This window comes from Vipera ursinii (genome assembly GCF_947247035.1).
Source record: "Vipera ursinii genome assembly, chromosome: Z".
NCBI lineage: Eukaryota > Metazoa > Chordata > Lepidosauria > Squamata > Viperidae > Vipera > Vipera ursinii.
This window is the reverse complement of record NC_139517.1, coordinates 8,241,844-8,260,675: the sequence shown is the minus strand read 5'-3', so window position 1 is coordinate 8,260,675 and position 18,832 is coordinate 8,241,844.

Here is an 18,832-nt window from a genome sequence, read left to right as displayed (position 1 = left end):
GCTTAAATATCCCCTGAGCACTTCAGAATTTGGTTGATACAAAGATAAATTGTATTAACAGGTTAGTAAGAAATAGTTTGCTCTTTGACTTAAGATATGCAACTTGGGTCTGCTTATACATTAATGGACCCAAAGGAGAAATCAACTTTTACACAGAGATATTTATTCATGGTGATAATGTTAAGATTATTGGTTCTAGTGCCTTTTCCTAAGTGTGATGGCAGGCTTCAAGTACAAAAATGCCCCGGAACCCAGCCCATTACTATCTTTCATAAATATTTTCAGCCAGGAGATAGAATCATTGGTGGCATCTCCTCACAGTCATTCATTTATATTGACCTAATGGAGTTCAGAAGACATCCATTCCAGGACATAATTTGGAACCCTGTGTAAGTACCTGTAATGTATTTTAAAATTCCATACAAGTTTTCTTCCTTTTCCTTTTAAGAAGAATGTTCCACATTCATTAAACACACATGGTATTAATAGTTCCTCTTAAACAAATACTTTTGCCATTAGTGGAGTCTGCTACTCCTTGTAGTACAGGATAAATAAATGGCATACAAACTGACAAAAGTTTAATGATCAATAATACATTTTACATATATATTCTGAATAAATATTCTATGCTGGGAAGGGGAGAGAAATACAATATTAAAATCAAAGCAAAATGCAGCCTAATTTGTCATTTGGAAGATCTCCTTTCTCTGCAGAGAAGACCACAAAGAAGATAAAACATCTGGAGGGTAAATTACATGATGAAGGGTTGAAAGAGCTAGATATGTCTAACCTATTGAAGAGAAGAATGAGGGGGGAACATAAAAAATGGCTTCCATAACTTGAGGGGGTCACATAGAAGAGGGGACTGACTGATTCTTCAAAGTACAGATGGCAGAACAAGAAGCAATGGGTGGAAGCTTGTTAAAGAGAGCTCTAATCTAGAAGTAAAAAAGAAATTTTACCGACAGTGAGAATAATTAATCAATGAAACAGCTTCCCTCCAGGTTGTGGGTGCTTCATTCCTGGAGGTTTTCAAAAACAGACTGGACAAGCATTTGACCAGGATGGTATAAGGTCTCCTGTCTTGAGACAGGGGTTGGACTAGAAGACCATAGAGGTCATTTCCAATCCTTTGATTCTATGTTCTATGTATATTCTCTAATAGCAAGAACACCTATTACCCCAGAAACAATTTTGGGATTACTTTAATAATAAGTAACATAAGCATTCATAGTAAAATCTATCACTCATCGTAAGTCTATTATATACTTCTCCTTCTCAAACAATTGCACAGAGAATATTACAATAATATTTTTTCCATTTTTATTCCAGGTTACTGACTCAGAGCTATCAGCAAGTCTTGGCTTTGGTTTTTGCTGTAAAGGAAATCAATGAAAACCCCCAGTTCTTACCCAACATCAGCCTAGGCTTCAGTATTTATAATGACTATTTTAATCCAAGATACACCTACGTAGCTACAATGGAACTCCTCTCCAGTCCAAATAGATTCATGCCAAACTATAATTGTCATCTTCATAATAATCTGGTAGCTGTCATAGGGGGACCAAGTTCTACTGAATTTCTTGATAGGGCTACCATCATGACAACTTACAAGTTGGTGCAGGTAATTTATTTGTCACAAAAAAGGAGGAATGTATTCTCCAACATTTCAATTCATGCAATCAACTTTTCATATATGTGGCTCAAAATAAAATTAGGTTGGATGATCTTAGTTGAGTTTGGAAGAAGGAATTTAAATGTAGTGTGTATAATAATGCAAAAAGGATAGAGGAAGAGTCCTAATTCACAACAGACCTAATTGTTTTCCTTTCTCATTTCCTTATGTGGTCTAGATTGCATATAGCTCTGCTCCTGAGATCAATGCTCAAACTCAATCTCCTTTCTTTTACTGGATGCTACCAAATGCAAGCCATCAGTACAAAGGACTTCTCCAGCTCTTTCTGCATTTTGGTTGGATCTGGATTGGGGTGTTTTACCTTGATGTCGGCAACATAGCAGAGATCTTGTTGAGGAATGTGGTTCCCACATTTTCCAAACAAGGTGTCTGTTTTGAATTTATACAAAATATGCCATCTAATTTTGTAAGTGACAATGAAGAATATTACCAAGAGGTACATGACATTTTAAACATAGTCTTCAATAGTACAACAAATACAGTCCTGTTTCATGGAGAATTTCAGAGTATGATAAATTTAAGGTTTTTATTGCACCTCATGGAATTTAGTAATGTGAAATATAATACAAAAGTCTGGGTGATGACAGCAGATGTAGATTTTTCCTCAGTCATCTTTCAAAGGAGTTGGAAAGTTGATTTCATTCATGGAACTCTTTCCCTTTCAGTACAATCAAGGGAGGTATTAGGATTCCAAAATTTTGTTCAAAGGAGAAACCCAGCTTTGAATAAAGGAGATAGTTTTTTAACAGAATTCTGGCAACAGACATTTAATTGCATTCTCCCAACTTCCTCTACAGAGGAAGAGGCTGAGACTATCTGCAGTGGGGAAGAGAAACTGGAAACTCTCCCCATGTCTGTATTTGAAACCAGCATGACTGCCCATAGCTACAGAGTCTACAATGCTGTCTATGCAATTGCACATGCTTTGCATGTTTTATACTCTTTCCTAGGCCAGCAAAGGGCAGTGAGGAAGCAAAAAGCCCTCAGTCAAGATTCATGGAAGGTGAGTAGACTACTTAGAACATCTCAGCAGATATAGTTCATTGATTAAGATGCAGAATTGTCTGTCAGCCTTTTCATCCTTAAGCTTATTTGGTATATTTTCATATTTTAGAAACTTCCATTCTTTGTGACCTTTGGCTGATCTAGCTGTATACTATAGTGCATTTGGAAATCACCTGCTCTGTGTTCTATACTTTGTGGTTGGTTTTCTACATGATAAGATAAAAATGTTTTGTTTTCTAATTCTAGAGTTATGTTCATTTGATATGTTCAGAAAATTTGATTGCATTTCTTAAATATCTCATGGAATATCTCAAGGTCCCTTCCAGCTCTATTCTATTCTATTCTATTCTATTCTATTCTATTCTATTCTATTCTATTCTATTCTATTCTATTCTATTCTATTCTATTCTATTCTATTAATGTAAGAAATAAAATAGAATCTCTGAGCAGAGGAATTATAACTGGAAGGAGATAAAAGTTATATTTCAATCATTTATGGCCACCCTAAAACACATTACCTAATTATCCAGTCAGATTTGGGAACTGATATAATTAAAAATGACAAGTACATATAAGGGATCATTAATAAGTTCTTCAGATGGAATTCTTTTGAAGGTGATGATTGTCAATGGTGCATTCATTATTATCCAAATTCTAGTGTCACTTAATAATATACTTTTTTTATTTGTGGGGTTCATTTTTATATTATCCATCTGTTTATTAGAATCAATTAAAATTACATATTTCTTTTGTCCTGACAAAAGATATGTAATGTAATGTTAGCTTAGCAAAGAAAACCTGGCAATTGCTATAGAGACCATGTTTTATCATTTAGATTAAATGATTCTCTCATTAACTGAATTCCATGTATTAAGGGAATTGCAACATTTTTATTAGTAAACTATCTCATTAATTTAAAATGTTCCTTTGTAATTTATGAAAACTGCATGTTACCTCTGTAGAAAATGATATTTTATTTGACTTATTTGTATACTGTGTCATTCACCAGTAATAAAATTTATGATTCTGCAATATACAGCCCTTTCTAATAATATACACAAGCTAAAATTGGAATCATACAGGAATTACTATTTTTAAATATATTACTGTGTATAAACTGATTAAATACTTTGCTTGCTGAACTGTTAGTATCCATTACAATAGCCTGCTGAAAGTTTTGAGGGACAATTAAATACAATGTGAATGTTGACCTAATGAAATGCATTTCTATCATTTTAACTTTTTCATCTCCTGTTTTTAAAGCTCCACCACTTTCTGCAAAGCATATCATTTAATAGCAGTACTGGAGAGAAGATTTTCTTTGATAATAATGGAGAAATAGTTGCAGGATTTGGTATTATAAACTGGATCACATTTCCAAACCAGACATTTTTTAGAGTCAAAGTTGGAGGCTTAGAACCAGAAATAGATTCTGAAAAACTGTTGACTGTTTCTGAAGAGAAGATCATTTGGCCCAACCAGTTTAATCAGGTGAGGTCCATCTCATTTTATGGTTCCATTTTATTCTGACCATTCATGAATATTCAGGATCATACCTCAATAGAAAACTGTCTGTTCCCCACATTCTGGAGTCTGTGTTTCTGAAATCCTTTTAAAAATTTTGCAGAGAGAGACAAAGGGAGGGAGGGAGGGAGGGAGGGAGGGAGGGAGGGAGGGAGAGATATTGTAGATATATAAATGTATAGATATAATTTATCTTCCATGAAGTACTACCTGCAAAATTTTAGGTTTCATGGAGACTCAAAAAAATCTATTAAAATTTGTGATGCGAGTGATAAAACATTGTCTCTCTTTCTGTATGAATTTTATACATTTCAACAAAGTTTAAAAAATTCCACTTCTTTCACTGAAGGACATTTAAAGATGGGTCTCCCAAAATTTAACATTCTTAAAGAGAATAAAGATTTTCACGAACATTTTCTTCATCTCAATTTAATAATCCATGATTGTATAATCATATGGCTGAGCAAAATTGAACAAAAACCAGTCCTTCCCTCTGAACTTTATAATGAGCATCTTCTCTAACAAATCTTACGGGTTATCATAAAAAATAATATATATATTTTAGTGATTGCACTAATTTTGAAATCAGTCTCCACTATGGAGACATTTCTATTGGATGCAGAGGCAGCCTGGATATATTCTTTTCTTATTTCTTATTTTCCAATCAAAATTAACTTGATGACTCCAGAGAATACATTCCCCCAAACTCTCTGAAATGGTTCAGGCTAACTTTGACTTTTTCCAAATTGCATATTTGTTGCTCTTTAGGCAATGATACTGCTAGGGTAGAATTGGGGAGAAAAATTAAGCTCATACCCAACAGTTGGATAAAATGACCACAAAATATTGATTATTATATTTTGAATCAATCTAAAATCATGTGCTGGGTGAAATCAAGTTATTTTTGGTGGAAATTCCCTACTTTAGGCTAAATGGGAAGTTGATAAATGCACACATAAATAAATAAAAACAAAATCTGATGGAAAACTACACCAGTATTACAGTAAAACAAAGTATCATATATAAAACAAAGGACCATATATTCATCAGAAACTGAGCTTGTTTCTAGAGGGCTGTCAACTGACTAAAACAAGAAATATGATGTCCTGAATCTGCTTTCAGCTAGACTCATTAGAGTATTCTGGGAAAACATCTCCTTCTATGTTCGATGACATGACTATTCAGTTTTCAGTTTTATGTTCACACATCTAGTTTTCCTCTCAGAGAATGAAGAACTGCTATCCATTCATAGATAGCTATAGCTTTACAAGTGCGGCATTTGAAAATATTTTTCTACATAACAAACTATCTTTTTCACTCTTGCAAAGGAACGACCTCTTTCACTCTGTAATGAAAAATGCCATCCAGGTTACAGAAAGAACAAAATTGAAGGAAGATTATTTTGCTGCTATGATTGCATTCTGTGTCCAAAGGGGAAGATTTCAGACCAAAGAGGTAACAAGAGGAAGGGAGGTAAGGAAGAAAGGGCAGAGAAGGGAAAGAAAGAAAGAAAGAAAGAAAGAAAGAAAGAAAGAAAGAAAGAAAGAAAGAAAGAAAGAAAGAAAGAAAGAAAGAAAGAAAGAAAGAAGGAAGGAAGGAAGGAAGGAAGGAAGGAAGGAAGGAAGGAAGGAAGGAAGGAAGGAAGGAAGATATACAGCTTTAGTTTATCTAACAGAAATACACTAGTATACAATATAAAATAAAAAGTTTTCATACCAATATTTGACAACACTGTGAACTTTGGTATGAAACCTAGGCCAAGAAAAAGTGGTTTTATCGAAGTTCCAGCATAACAGTTATTCATATTGTTTATATAATAATACCATCATCTACAAAAAAAATCCAAGCTTTCTCCTATGACTTAAATACATATATATTTGTTTTTCCAGATATGAGTGACTGCTTCCAATGCCCAGAAGATCAGTATCCAAACAACGACCAGAATTTATGCATGCCAAAGCATATAACTTACCTATCCTTCAAAGAGCTGTTGGGGACCAGCTTAGCCATATCAGCTCTTGTGCTTTCTTTTATCACAATACTGGTGCTAGGAATCTTCTTGAAGTACCACAACACTCCCATCATCAAAGCCAACAACCGCAGCCTCTCCTACACCCTCCTCATCTTCCTCCTCTTCTCCTTTCTTTCCTCTCTGCTTTTCATTGGCAGACCCACGGTGGTGACCTGTCTCCTTCGACAGACTTCATTTGGGATCATCTTCTCAGTGGCTATTTCTTGCATATTGGCCAAAACCATCATTGTGGTTCTTGCTTTCATTGCCACCAAGCCAGGATCACGGATGAGGACATGGGTTGGGAAAAGACTGGCCCTTTTCATTGTTCTTTCCTGTTCTCTTATTCAAAGTATTCTTTGTACTGTATGGCTTGGAATTTCTCCCCCCTTCCCAGACTTTGACATGTGGTCCATAAGTAATGAAATAATTATAGAATGTAATGAAGGATCTGTTGCAATGTTTTATTCTGTTTTAGGTTTTATGGGCTTCCTAGCCTTTGTCAGTTTTATTGCAGCTTTCCTAGCCAGGAAGTTACCAGACACTTTCCAGGAAACCAAATCAATTACTTTCAGCATGCTGGTGTTTTGCAGTGTCTGGTTGTCCTTTGTCCCTGCCTACATAAGCACCAAAGGAAAATACACAATAGCTGTGGAGATATTTTCCATCTTGGCCTCTAGTGCTGGACTCCTGGCTTTGATCTTTTTCCCTAAATGTTACATTATTATAATTAGACCAGACCTTAATAAAAGGGAGCAATTGACAAAAAGAGTGAATTAAAATGTTGTGGTTTTTAACATATAAATTTTATTAGTTTTTATAGGATTAGGAGTGAGGTGGGGTCATGATTGGGGTTGGGATTTGGGTTAGGGTTAGGATTAGAAATGGGGTTGGGGTTAGGATTTTTTCAAATAAAAATGCTGTGATTTTTTTTTCTCCACTGCTCGAAATATAATGGTTTGTAACATTTAAATTCTACTTGACATCGTAATGCTATATAAATGGGAGAATGTATCGACTAATGGAATAAAATTTACTTTGAATTATAGTTTGAAAGAATTTTTTAATAAAATGGTGTATTGTTGGTATTTTACTCCAGATAGATTAGAGAAGATGTATAGAGGGATTTCTAACAAGTGTTGGAAATATAATAAAAATCCAGGTACATTTTATCATATGTGGTGATCTTGCAAGTATATGAAAACATATTGGATAAACATGGTAATGACAATGCAGAATGTATTTAAGTCCTTCGGGAGAAGGGCAGTATACAAATTTAATAAATAAATAAATAAATAAATAAATAAATAAATAAATAAATAAATAAATAAATAAATAAATAAATAAGATACAAATATTAATGAAACCTGAAGCTTTTCTTCTAGTATTATGGATAAAACAATTGAAAAACTATTTCTTTGCATGGAGACTGCTGCAAGGATTGTACCTGCAAAGCACTATAAAGGAAAGGAGATGCCATCTTTTGAAGAATGGATGTTAAAATTGACTAAATAATTAGGAATGGCAAAATTAACTGCTTTGATTAGAGACAGACTTTCTACAAGTTCAATAGAATAACAGTTATCAGAGAGATTTAAAGATTAGAGTAACGTTTGGGCTAACTTGCTCACTGTTTATAAAGATAGATAGATGATAGATAGATAGATAGATAGATAGATAGATAGATAGATAGATAGATAGATAGATAGATAGATAGATAGATAGATAGATGATAGACAGACAGACAGACAGACAGATAGATAGATAGATAATATAGTTTTCTTGTTAAATACGGATAGAAAGTGTATAGCTATTTGTACACCTGTTATGTAAAGGAAGGAGAATTTATCAGGTGCTGTTACTTTATTTTCAGCATCCAGCCAGGTTAGATTTTTTATGTTCAATGTTAGACTTATTTGATACTTGGGTCTTTTTTTTCTTCTTTTGTACACAATTTTCTTTGTTGTTGTTGTTGTTAGAGTTTGACGAATGCTTTTCTGAGTTTTCTTGCTTTGTAGCTTATTCTTGTTGATAAAACACAATAAATATATATAACAAAAATAAAAAAAATCTATTTGACATATCAATTTCATCAAAGCATGAAATTGTTATTTGTTATTGTTATTGTTATTGTGCATCTTTGTTATTGTGGCAACATGAAGGGAATTGTGTACTTTCTTTTTTCTTTTTGTACTTTCTGAGATGGACTTTGAATCCAAAGATTCTCACACAGTCTATGTTCAGTTTTGTTGTCATGGTCTAATTTAAATGATGTTCTCTGTATGTCCTTCACTAGTCAAGGTTCAGTACAACTAGGAATCAGACATACTTTTATAGCAATCAGTTTTTGTTATAAAAGAAAATAATGAAAATCCCCAGTTCTAACCTAGCATCACCCTAGGCTTTAATATCTATAATGATTATTTTAGTCCAAGATATGCCTACATACTGCATCTAGAGTCTAAATTCTTCTAACTGCTCCTATTTTAAAACTGCTCTGGCAGTTTCTTTTTGTTCTTCTATATGATGAATCAGTGTTCGGGTCTTTAATTTCACATCTAGTTTTTGTTTCATCCTTTGTCCCTTTCGCTTTATAGAAAAGTAGCAACACAAGGGGTTTTCAGTCTCTGAAAATCCCCAATAATGTAATATGACCATTGAACCAAGCCAGTTAAAACAATACTGTTCTGCTTCCTTTCCCACATCTTAAAGATCAAGATTATGGAGTTATTTAAATATAATAATAATAATAAGTTGGAAGGGACCTTGGAGGTCATCTAGTCCAACCCCCTGCTCAGGCAGGAAACCTTATACCATTTCAGGCAAATGGCTGTCCAGTCTCTTCTTAAAAACTTCCAGTGTTGGAGCATTCACCGCTTCTGGAGGCAGGTTGTTCCACTGGTTAATTGTTCTAACTGTCAGGAAGTTTCTCCTTAGTTCTAGGTTGCTTCTCTCCTTGACTAGTTTCCATCTGTTGCTTCTTGTCCTGCTTTCAGGTGCTTTGGAGAATAGCTTGACTCCCTCTTCTTTGTGGCAGCCCCTGAGATATTGGAACACTGCTATCATGTCACCCCTCACCCTTCTCTTCATTAAACTACACATACCCAATTCCAGCAACCGTTCCCTATATGTTTTAGCCTCCAGCCCCCTAATCATCTTTGTTGCTCTTCTCTGTACCCTTTCTAGAGTTCTACAGTTTTGCAAAAGAAGAACATAACAAAAATAAATCTTGAGTCACTCATCTTCTCTATAATTATGAATGTCTGCAGCAAACTGGGGAATTCCCAGGGCCATTATTACTACTGACAGAGGTTTTAAGCATCTCTCCTGGCCTTCAGAGATAGAGGGACTATAGAAATAGCATGCTATCCTAGGCCAGGCACTGAGGCTTTAACCTGCATTTACTTGGCTTTTAATTCATCACTTTGCTCTGTAGGTCAAGGGTGTGCTAATAATAATGTGGAATCTGGGGAAGTCTTTTTTCTCACAAATGATTTTCTATGTAGCTATAATTCTTGGTTTCCTCATATTATTCTTCCTCCCTAAGAGTGTCGGCAAAGTTCCATTAGCAAAATGCACAATCACTGAGCCTGCATCAATTTCTCATAAATATTATCAAGCTGGGGACCTCATTGTTGGTGGCATAATTTCTCAGACTTTCATTATATCTGAAAGAATATCATTCAGATGTCATCCCAGTAAGGATGGTTTGGTAGAACACATGTGAGGAACTAGATATTTTAAATTTTCCTCCTACATCTTCTTACTCTTTCTTTTTATATTCTGGGCAAGACAATCTACACTGTATGATTCTAGTCACATGTGAAGAACCAAGCATTTTTAAATTATGTACTGTAGCATCTGTTTATTTTTCTTCAGAAAAAAACCTCTTTCTGTTCAGTGTAGACTCATGGCTTTAGTACATCTTACAGTATAAATCATTTTAATGTTAGTTCAATAAGAAACAAGAAATATTTGCAATAAAATACATCTATCTTCCAGTGCTTGAACACAGGAAAGAAGAAAACTTTATTTCAGAACTAATTACATAGTGAATACTTAACTATTTTTTTTAAATTTCATTGTAGATTATTGTCACAAAGCTACCAACACATCTTGGCTGTGGTTTTTGCTGTAAAGGAAATTAATAAAAATCCTCAGATCTTGACCAATATCACGCTAGGCTTCAACATTTACAATAACTATTTTCTTCCAAGATATACTTATATTGCTGCAATGGAACTCCTCTCTACACCAAATGGATTCATCCCTAATTATAAGTGTCACATTCAGAATAATTTTATAGCAGTCATAGGAGGACCAAGTTCTATTGAATTTCTTGATATGGCTACCATTATGACAGCTTACAAGTTTGTGCAGGTAAGTCCTTTGCTTAACCTATTGGGATTGGGGTGGATTAACAATATTTTAGTGTTCTAATATTTCATTGTAGGCAATACATTTCATTGAGTTTTCTTTTAGAGAAAGTTTCAAAACAAATGTAGCTTGGATAATCTCAGTTGAACTCTGGAAAGAGCTTTCCAACATAACAAGCATAGCTATATATATGATATGTCTGTGGAGATTCTTAGTCATTCAGGCCCTAGTTATCCCAAAGAACTTTTTCCACAAGGCAACTGGACTTTCTTAGGTAGACAACAGTTCATCTCTTTGCTGTAGGGTTCTGATGACTCTCATTTTGTGTTCCAGTGGGTGGTGGAAATCAAATGTAAATATTGATCTGTGAGGGGGGGTTTCCTATAAATTTCAGTGTTAAGGCTTCTGTCTTCTTTAATATATACAGCAAGTCCAGGAAGGCTAGACTATTTTCCTTAACACCAACTGTATATATATATATATATATATATATATATATATATATATATATATATATATATATATATATATATATATATGTATGTATGTATGTATGTGTATGTATATGTATATGTATATGTATATGTATGTATATATATGTATATATGTGTATGTATGTATGTATGTATGTATGTATGCATGGACAATCAACATTTTTGTAGCACTTGCATGAACAAGCTTGAAGTCTTCCCAAACTCCCATACACTCTAGACCAGACCAGGGGTGTTAAACTGCCAGCCTGCAGTCCGGATGCATCATAGCAAAACTGCACCCACCCCATTGCTGGCAATGGCAAAAAAAGTCACGATACATCGCGACATGTCATGTGACATTGCGAGTTTGACATCCCTGCTCTAGAGCAACTGGCAAGGCATGTCCATTCTGAAGATGTGTCTCACTCACCTCGTGGGCTCTGATAATCAGGGATTCAATGCTAGTGGACTCTATGTAATCAACCTAATAAAAATAAATAAATTAACTGATTAAATCGAAACATTAATTAAATTAATTTTAGTTAACATTAAGCAGCATATTAAAAAGCAGTATTTAATATAGATATACTCAAAGGCACAAAAAAAAGAATTTGCCATGTGTCCAGTATTTTCCTTTTTTTATCATCTTGTTTGTTTCAGGTTGCATATAGTTCTGTCCCAGAAACCAATAGCATCACCCAAAGTCATTTCTTTTACTGGATGCTCCCAAAGGCTGATCATCAATACCAAGGACTTCTCCAATTCTTTTTACATTTTGGCTGGACCTGGATTGGGGTGTTGTACCTTAATATTGGCAATATAGCTGAGAACTTGCTGAGGAATGTTATTCCCATGTTTTCCAGAAACGGAATCTGCTTTGAATTTATAGAAAAAATACCAGGTGGATTTCTCAGTGAGGATGAGAAGACAATGCATACATCATACAATATTTTAAGTATTGTTTTGAAGAGTACAACTAAAATAGTGATGTTTCTGGGGGGATTTCAGAGTATGCTAAATTTAAGGTTTTTGCTCAGAATTTCAGAATATGATGATATGCCATATAACCCCAAGATTTGGTTTATGACAGCAGAAGTAGACTTCTCATCCATTCCTCTCCAAAGATATTGGGATCTTAATTTCATTCATGGCTCTATAACACTTGCAATACACTCAAAAAAAGTGTCAGCATTCCAGAAATTTGTTGAGATGAGGAGCCCAATTTTAGATAAGCAAGATGGATTTCTAATTCAGTTTTGGCAACAGATGTTTAATTGTTTGCTCCAAGCTTCCCTCATAGACAAAGAAGATGGCAATATATGCACTGGGGAGGAGAAATTAGAGACTCTCCCTGTATCTGTGTTTGAAACCAGCATGACTGCTCACAGCTACAGTATCTACAATGCTGTCTATGCAATTGTACATGCTTTGCATGCCATGTATTCTTTCCAAGAGCAACAAAAAACAATGATAAGAAAGAATTTCCTTAGTGAACAGTCATGGAGGGTAAGGAGAATAATTAGGACATTCCATTAGGTATATTTATGCAGTAATAGAGAATATGTACCAGCCTTTTCATTTTCAAGCTGCTTGGGTATATAGTGACCTCTAATAATTTCCACTATTTATGCCCAATGAGATACAAATTTGTGTATTAAACTATATTCCAATATTGTTTCCTATTAGATCTGAATTCTACAATCAGATTTAATTTTTTTTAGAAATGAAGTAATTCTAGATATCGAAGGTTACTCCCATAAATTTCTTCTAAGGAAAAAATCCAATATGCTTTCCCATAAGATATTTATAATATCCTTGCAGCAATTAGCATATACAAAGCAAATTAGGTGTACCTTGAAGGAATATATGGTTTAATAAAATTTTACAAAAATATTATAATTTCTGATGGGAATTTAACATTCAACATTTGTTTCTGCCTTTATGAATAACTTCTCAAACTCTCTGTGTTATTTTGTCTCTGTGTGTGTGTCACTCGTTAGACTTCCAACTTTTTTTCTAGAAAATAATTTATTTATTTTAACAATCAAGACTGTTCTACCACCAATAGAACACCTTATACCAATTTTCTCTATGTATAACATTCAACTCCAGGGGCTTGTCCAGGTAGTTACTAGGAGTCAATAGTTTAAGTTTTAAGTTTAAGTTTTATTAAATTTCTATACCACCCTTCTCCCGAAGGACTCAGGGCGGTGAACAGGGCATATAATAAAAATACAAAAGTACAAAAGTTAAAAAAGAATTAAATTATTGCCCAAAATAAAACAGTAAGAATATACAAATATTAAAACCCTAAGTTAACTCCCCATCAGGCCAGGCCAGCTTGTTCGAATAAATGGGTCTTTAACCCACGCCGGAAGGAGCGGAGATCCTTTGCCATCCGCAGCTCAACCGGCAATTGATTCCACAGAGCCAGGGCGCTCTGTGACTCAAAGATGCATGTGTACAAATACACATGCATGCACACATGCAGAGAAAGAGAGAGAGTGAATGAGAGACAGAGGAGAGAAAGAACATTCACAATAAAAAATTCTTCCCTTGAAATTCCAATTATTGCATCTCTGCTACCATAATCAAATTCAATATACATTTTATTATATGTTTGATCTTCTTAGTTTCTAATTAATAATACTGCAACAACTTCTAAATTAAATGAAGTAAATAATCAAAATTGGGTGTTACAAGATTTTATAATTCAGGAGTCAAAAAGTCTTTCAATATTTTTTTTTATTTTTTTTATTTTAATTCCATTTATATCCCGCCCTTCTCTGAAGACTCAGGGCGGCTTACAAGCTTAGCAGTAGCCTTCATTCTATGTATATGCCTGCTTATTAGGGCTTTCACACACCCCCAAGTGGCATTATTACAAAGTCAGCTTATTGCCCCCCAACAATCTGGGTCCTCATTTTACCTAGCTCGGAAGGATGGAAGGCTGAGTCAAGCTTGAGCCTGGTGGGACTCCAACCTGCACTAATTGCAGGCAGCTGGTTTTACTTAAGGAGGCATTAGCCCACTGCTCCACCAAGGCTCTTTTCTTGTTTCTCCTGTTCTTTTTGTGTATTTTTCTTATTTTAAAGCATTGAATCAAGAGAGCACACTAGGTTATTATAAAGTAAAAATCCCAAGACCTCTCATTATTAACAATAAAATCTTCTAATTTATTATCTTTCCATGGGATGTCTTGCTATCATCATAAAAGTCTTCTTAAAAGTAGACATTCAACAAGGAAATAAGTAGAAAGGTATGCTTTTTTTCTGTGTTTAACCCAGATATTCAGTAGATTATTTATTACTGTGTTGTCTCTTATACACTTTCTATTTTTGATAAATAGTTAGACTTCCTTAGTGATGCACTATGTCATCTTTATAAAAAAACATTTCTTTTCAATATAAGAAGAAAGAAGAAATATATATTGTTTTATGTATTGTTCATTTCTGTAAGTGTAAGTATTTCACAAGTTATATTATTGAGTTAGTGAATATTTTATTTGCTGAGTTATTAAACAACATTATTATTAGCATTTTTGAAAGAGAACTTTAGCTATTGACTATCCAACAAATATATATGTTTTCACTACTGTTTAGCTCCACCGCTTTCTACGAAGTATATCTTTTAATAACAGTGCTGGAGAAAAAGTTTCTTTTAACCACAATCGTGAATTGCTGGCAGGATTTGACATCATAAACTGGATCACTTTCTCAAACCAGACCTTTCTCAGAATGACAGTTGGAAAGATAGATCCATGGACAACCACTGATAATTGTTTAACTATTTATGAACATCAAGTGGTTTGGCCCAGCTGGATTAATCAGGTAGTCCATGTTATTTTAATTCCTGTTGAACTTCATTCTCTGCTGTCCCAAAAGTGTTAAACGGTTCAAACCTTAATGTAAATGGCACAGATATTCAGACATGTGAATTGTTTTTTTGTTTGTAACCCTTGAGATCTGTGTAATTATGTGGAAAACAATAAGTCCTTCAAAAAAGATAGGGATGGTTTGTCATCTGCTTCTCTCTTAGTAAAGGAAAGTTTTGGGAATTATGGTGCAAATGCATATTCTAACACCATTATAATCCATTCATCCAATGAATCTTAATGCATTTTCTGGATAAGGAATAAAAGTTAACAGTAATTTGTGGCCCCATTGCAAGTATCAGAGAATTTGGTCCACAAAATTTAATGCATTGTAGGGTACCTATCTCTGGACAATCCTATTAACAAACTCTATGGATTAAAAAAAATGGATGCTGATAAATAAATGCAATAATACAGTAAATATATTTCCTAAGACTCAGTATGTTCCTATATGACCACATTTAAGATATAGAAGGAATGGACCAGTATAAGAGCCTTGGTGGAGCAGTGGGCTAATGCCTCCTTAAGTAACCCCAGCTGCCTGCAATTAGTGCAGGTTCGCATCCCACCAGGCTCAAGGTTGACTCAGCCTTCCATCCTTCCGAGGTAGGTAAAATGAGGACCCAGTTTGTTGGGGGCAATAAGCTGACTTTGTAATAATGCCGCTTGGGGTGTGTGTGAAAGCCCTAACAAGCAGGCATATACATAGAATGAAGGCTACTGCTAAGCTTGTAAGCAGCCCTGAGTCTTCGGAGAAGGGCGGGATATAAATGGAATTAAAATAAAAAATAAAAAAATAATGTAGTTGTTAAGATATCAGGTTGGAAACATGGTAACCATGAGTTCAAGTTCCATCTTAGACAAAAAGCCAGTTGGGTGACCTTTGACCAGTTATCTTTACTCAAACTTAGATAGGAGGCAAAAGTAAACCAATTCTTGAAACCTTGCCAAGAAAACTTCAGTGAATTGTCCAAGTAGACTTATACTGCAGTGTTCTAAAAGGATTGTAGATTCTCCATGAATCAATTGTTCAACCTGCCCAGATCTCCAGAATTTGAAAAGTCCTATTCTCTTTGTTGAACCATTTTTTTTCTTTCCTGGAAAGGAACAGCCTTTTTCACTTTGTAATGAGAAGTGCAACCCAGGATATCGAAAGACTAAGATTGAAGGGCGATCATTTTGTTGCTATGACTGCATTCCATGCCCAGAAGGAAAAATCTCAGATCAGATAGGTAAGAGATTCCAAGAAAGACATTGGCTATGTCCGAATATGTTCAAGAGATTCTTCTTAAAATTACTTTTAATTTTAGCCAATTTTTCAAACAAGCAAAAAATCCCTCCAAAATGTTGTTTTATGTGGTTTCTCTCATACACAATCTGTTCTTTCTGTACTGAGATCTACATGAAATTTTAAAATATTACTATCGCATCGCAATATGTGAACTTAAGAAAAAAAGGAAATACAAATGGATGCTGATTATTACTCTTCATCAATAAAATCTACATTAACAAATCATACTATGAGACAAATCAATTATACATATATTTCTTTAATCTGAAATACTAAATATGGAGAGCTCAAAAACATATCCTTATTTAACTTTGTAAATTTAATTTATCAGATCTAGATGACTGTTTCCAATGCCCAGAAGATGAATATTCAAACAACAAGCAGGATGTATGCGTGCCAAAGGATATGACTTACTTAACTTTTAAAGAACCTTTGGGGATCATCTTAGTGACATTGGCTCTTGTACTTTCTCTTATCACCATATTCATGCTAGGAATCTTTAGGAAGTATCACAACACTCCAATCATCAAAGCCAACAACCGCAGCCTCTCCTACACCCTCCTCATCTCCCTCCTCTTCTCCTTTCTTTCCTCTCTGCTTTTCATTGGCAGACCCATGGTGGTGACCTGTCTCCTTCGACAGACTTTGTTTGGGATCATCTTCTCAGTGGCTATTTCTTGCATATTGGCCAAAACCATTACTGTGGTTCTTGCTTTTATGGCCACCAAGCCAGGATCACGGATGAGGACATGGGTTGGGAAAAGACTGGTTCTTTCCATTGTTCTTTCTTTTTCTTTTATTCAAGCTCTTCTTTGCATTGTGTGGCTTGGAATTTCTCCCCCTTTCCCAGACTTGGATAAGCACACCTTCATTTCTGAAATTGTTGTGGAATGCAATGAGGGGTCAGTTGTCATGTTTTATAGTGTCTTGTCTTTTATGGGTTTCCTAGCTATGGTCAGTTTTATTGCAGCTTTCCTAGCTAGGAAGTTACCAGACACCTTCCAGGAAACTAAATCCATTACATTCAGCATGCTGGTATTTTGCAGTGTCTGGTTATCATTTGTCCCTGCGTACATCAGCACCAAAGGGAAATACACAGTGGCTGTGGAGATTTTCTCCATCGTGGCCTCCAGTGCTGGACTCCTGGCTTGTGTCTTTTCCCCAAAATGTTACATTATTATAATGAGACCCGATCTTAACAAACGAGAGCAATTAATAAGAAGAGGAAATTGATCAATAAAGTTTGGTTTAGTTTGGCAAGATTCTGTCATTAAGTAAGGAAGAATAAAGAAATTTGCTTGGAAAAAAGTCGCATGTATTTCTTGGTTTTGGAGCCTGAAGGGAATGTGCCATAGCCTTAGAGGTGCAGCCTGTTTGAATATCTTATCAGAACATTCTCATAGCAACCTATGAATTTGTGCTTCTTCCTGGCATTTGGCATTCTAAAACTATGCCTTCCTTTTGATCTATTTCATTGTTCTCTTGAAAAAAGATAGGCCTCAGAAAGGTGGGAACTAACCCAAGGACCATTACTTAAGAAAATGTATGATTTCATCATCTATTACTTTTGCATATGTATGCGTGCATCATTTTCCCTCCTTTCTTGAAATGTATAAACATCAATTCATGTCTTTTGTTTGCAAGAGTATGTCTCACTATCCTTTTGATGGGGTATACTGTATAGTGTTCATATAATAAACACTGCAGTAAGTTTTGGTTATTCTGTGTTCTGATTCTACAGAAGCAACATCATCTTTGTGTAGTTTACAACCTGGCATTCCTTCAATAACTTCAATAGATAAGTTTTTAGATGGAATTGCCATCCTGTGTGTGCTGTTGTGTGTCTAATTTCCAATCCAATTTGTGCATCTTCTTCTTATTTAGATCTTTTGACTGTGCTTGATAGAAGCCTGCAATTTGCATATCAGAATTAGACTTTCTGGTGAGAAATCTTAGAATATTGGTTGGCCAAACAAATAGTTTGCATTGCCATTGAAGAGGGGACAGCAAGCAAGAATGAAGAGATTCTGTATCATAATGATCAGTGAATGAAAAGCTGTTTTAATTATTTCCTAATAATTTCCTTCAGTTGCATTTGTCTATAGTTGTGTTAAACTATAAAATAAGTCTGAATAAACATATATTTCAAAATTAGTCCATTCCTTTCATCTTGATTAGTGTATATGTGTGTATCTGTGTATGAATATATATACATTAATATGTGTGTATTTCTGTGATATACAGGATGTGTCTTAATGAGTTTCAATAATGGAAACTCTCAAGCTGAAAACTCTTCTGAATAAACTGACTCTGAAAATGCAAAATATTCATTTCTATCATATAACTTAATCATACTTTTTCCTTCTTTCTTTCTTCTATGCAAAAAACAGTCTTTGAAAGACAAGAGAACTGAAGTATTTTTCAACTCTATTAATTACCTGTCATTCATAGCTTTAAACTCTTATAGCTACCTTATAGATACCCAAGATGGTTATATTGAGAAGAGATATGTTGACATTTGGTCCTGCAATAACAGTAAGTAGATTATTTGAGCCATCACTCTTGTAGTTAGGAAATATTT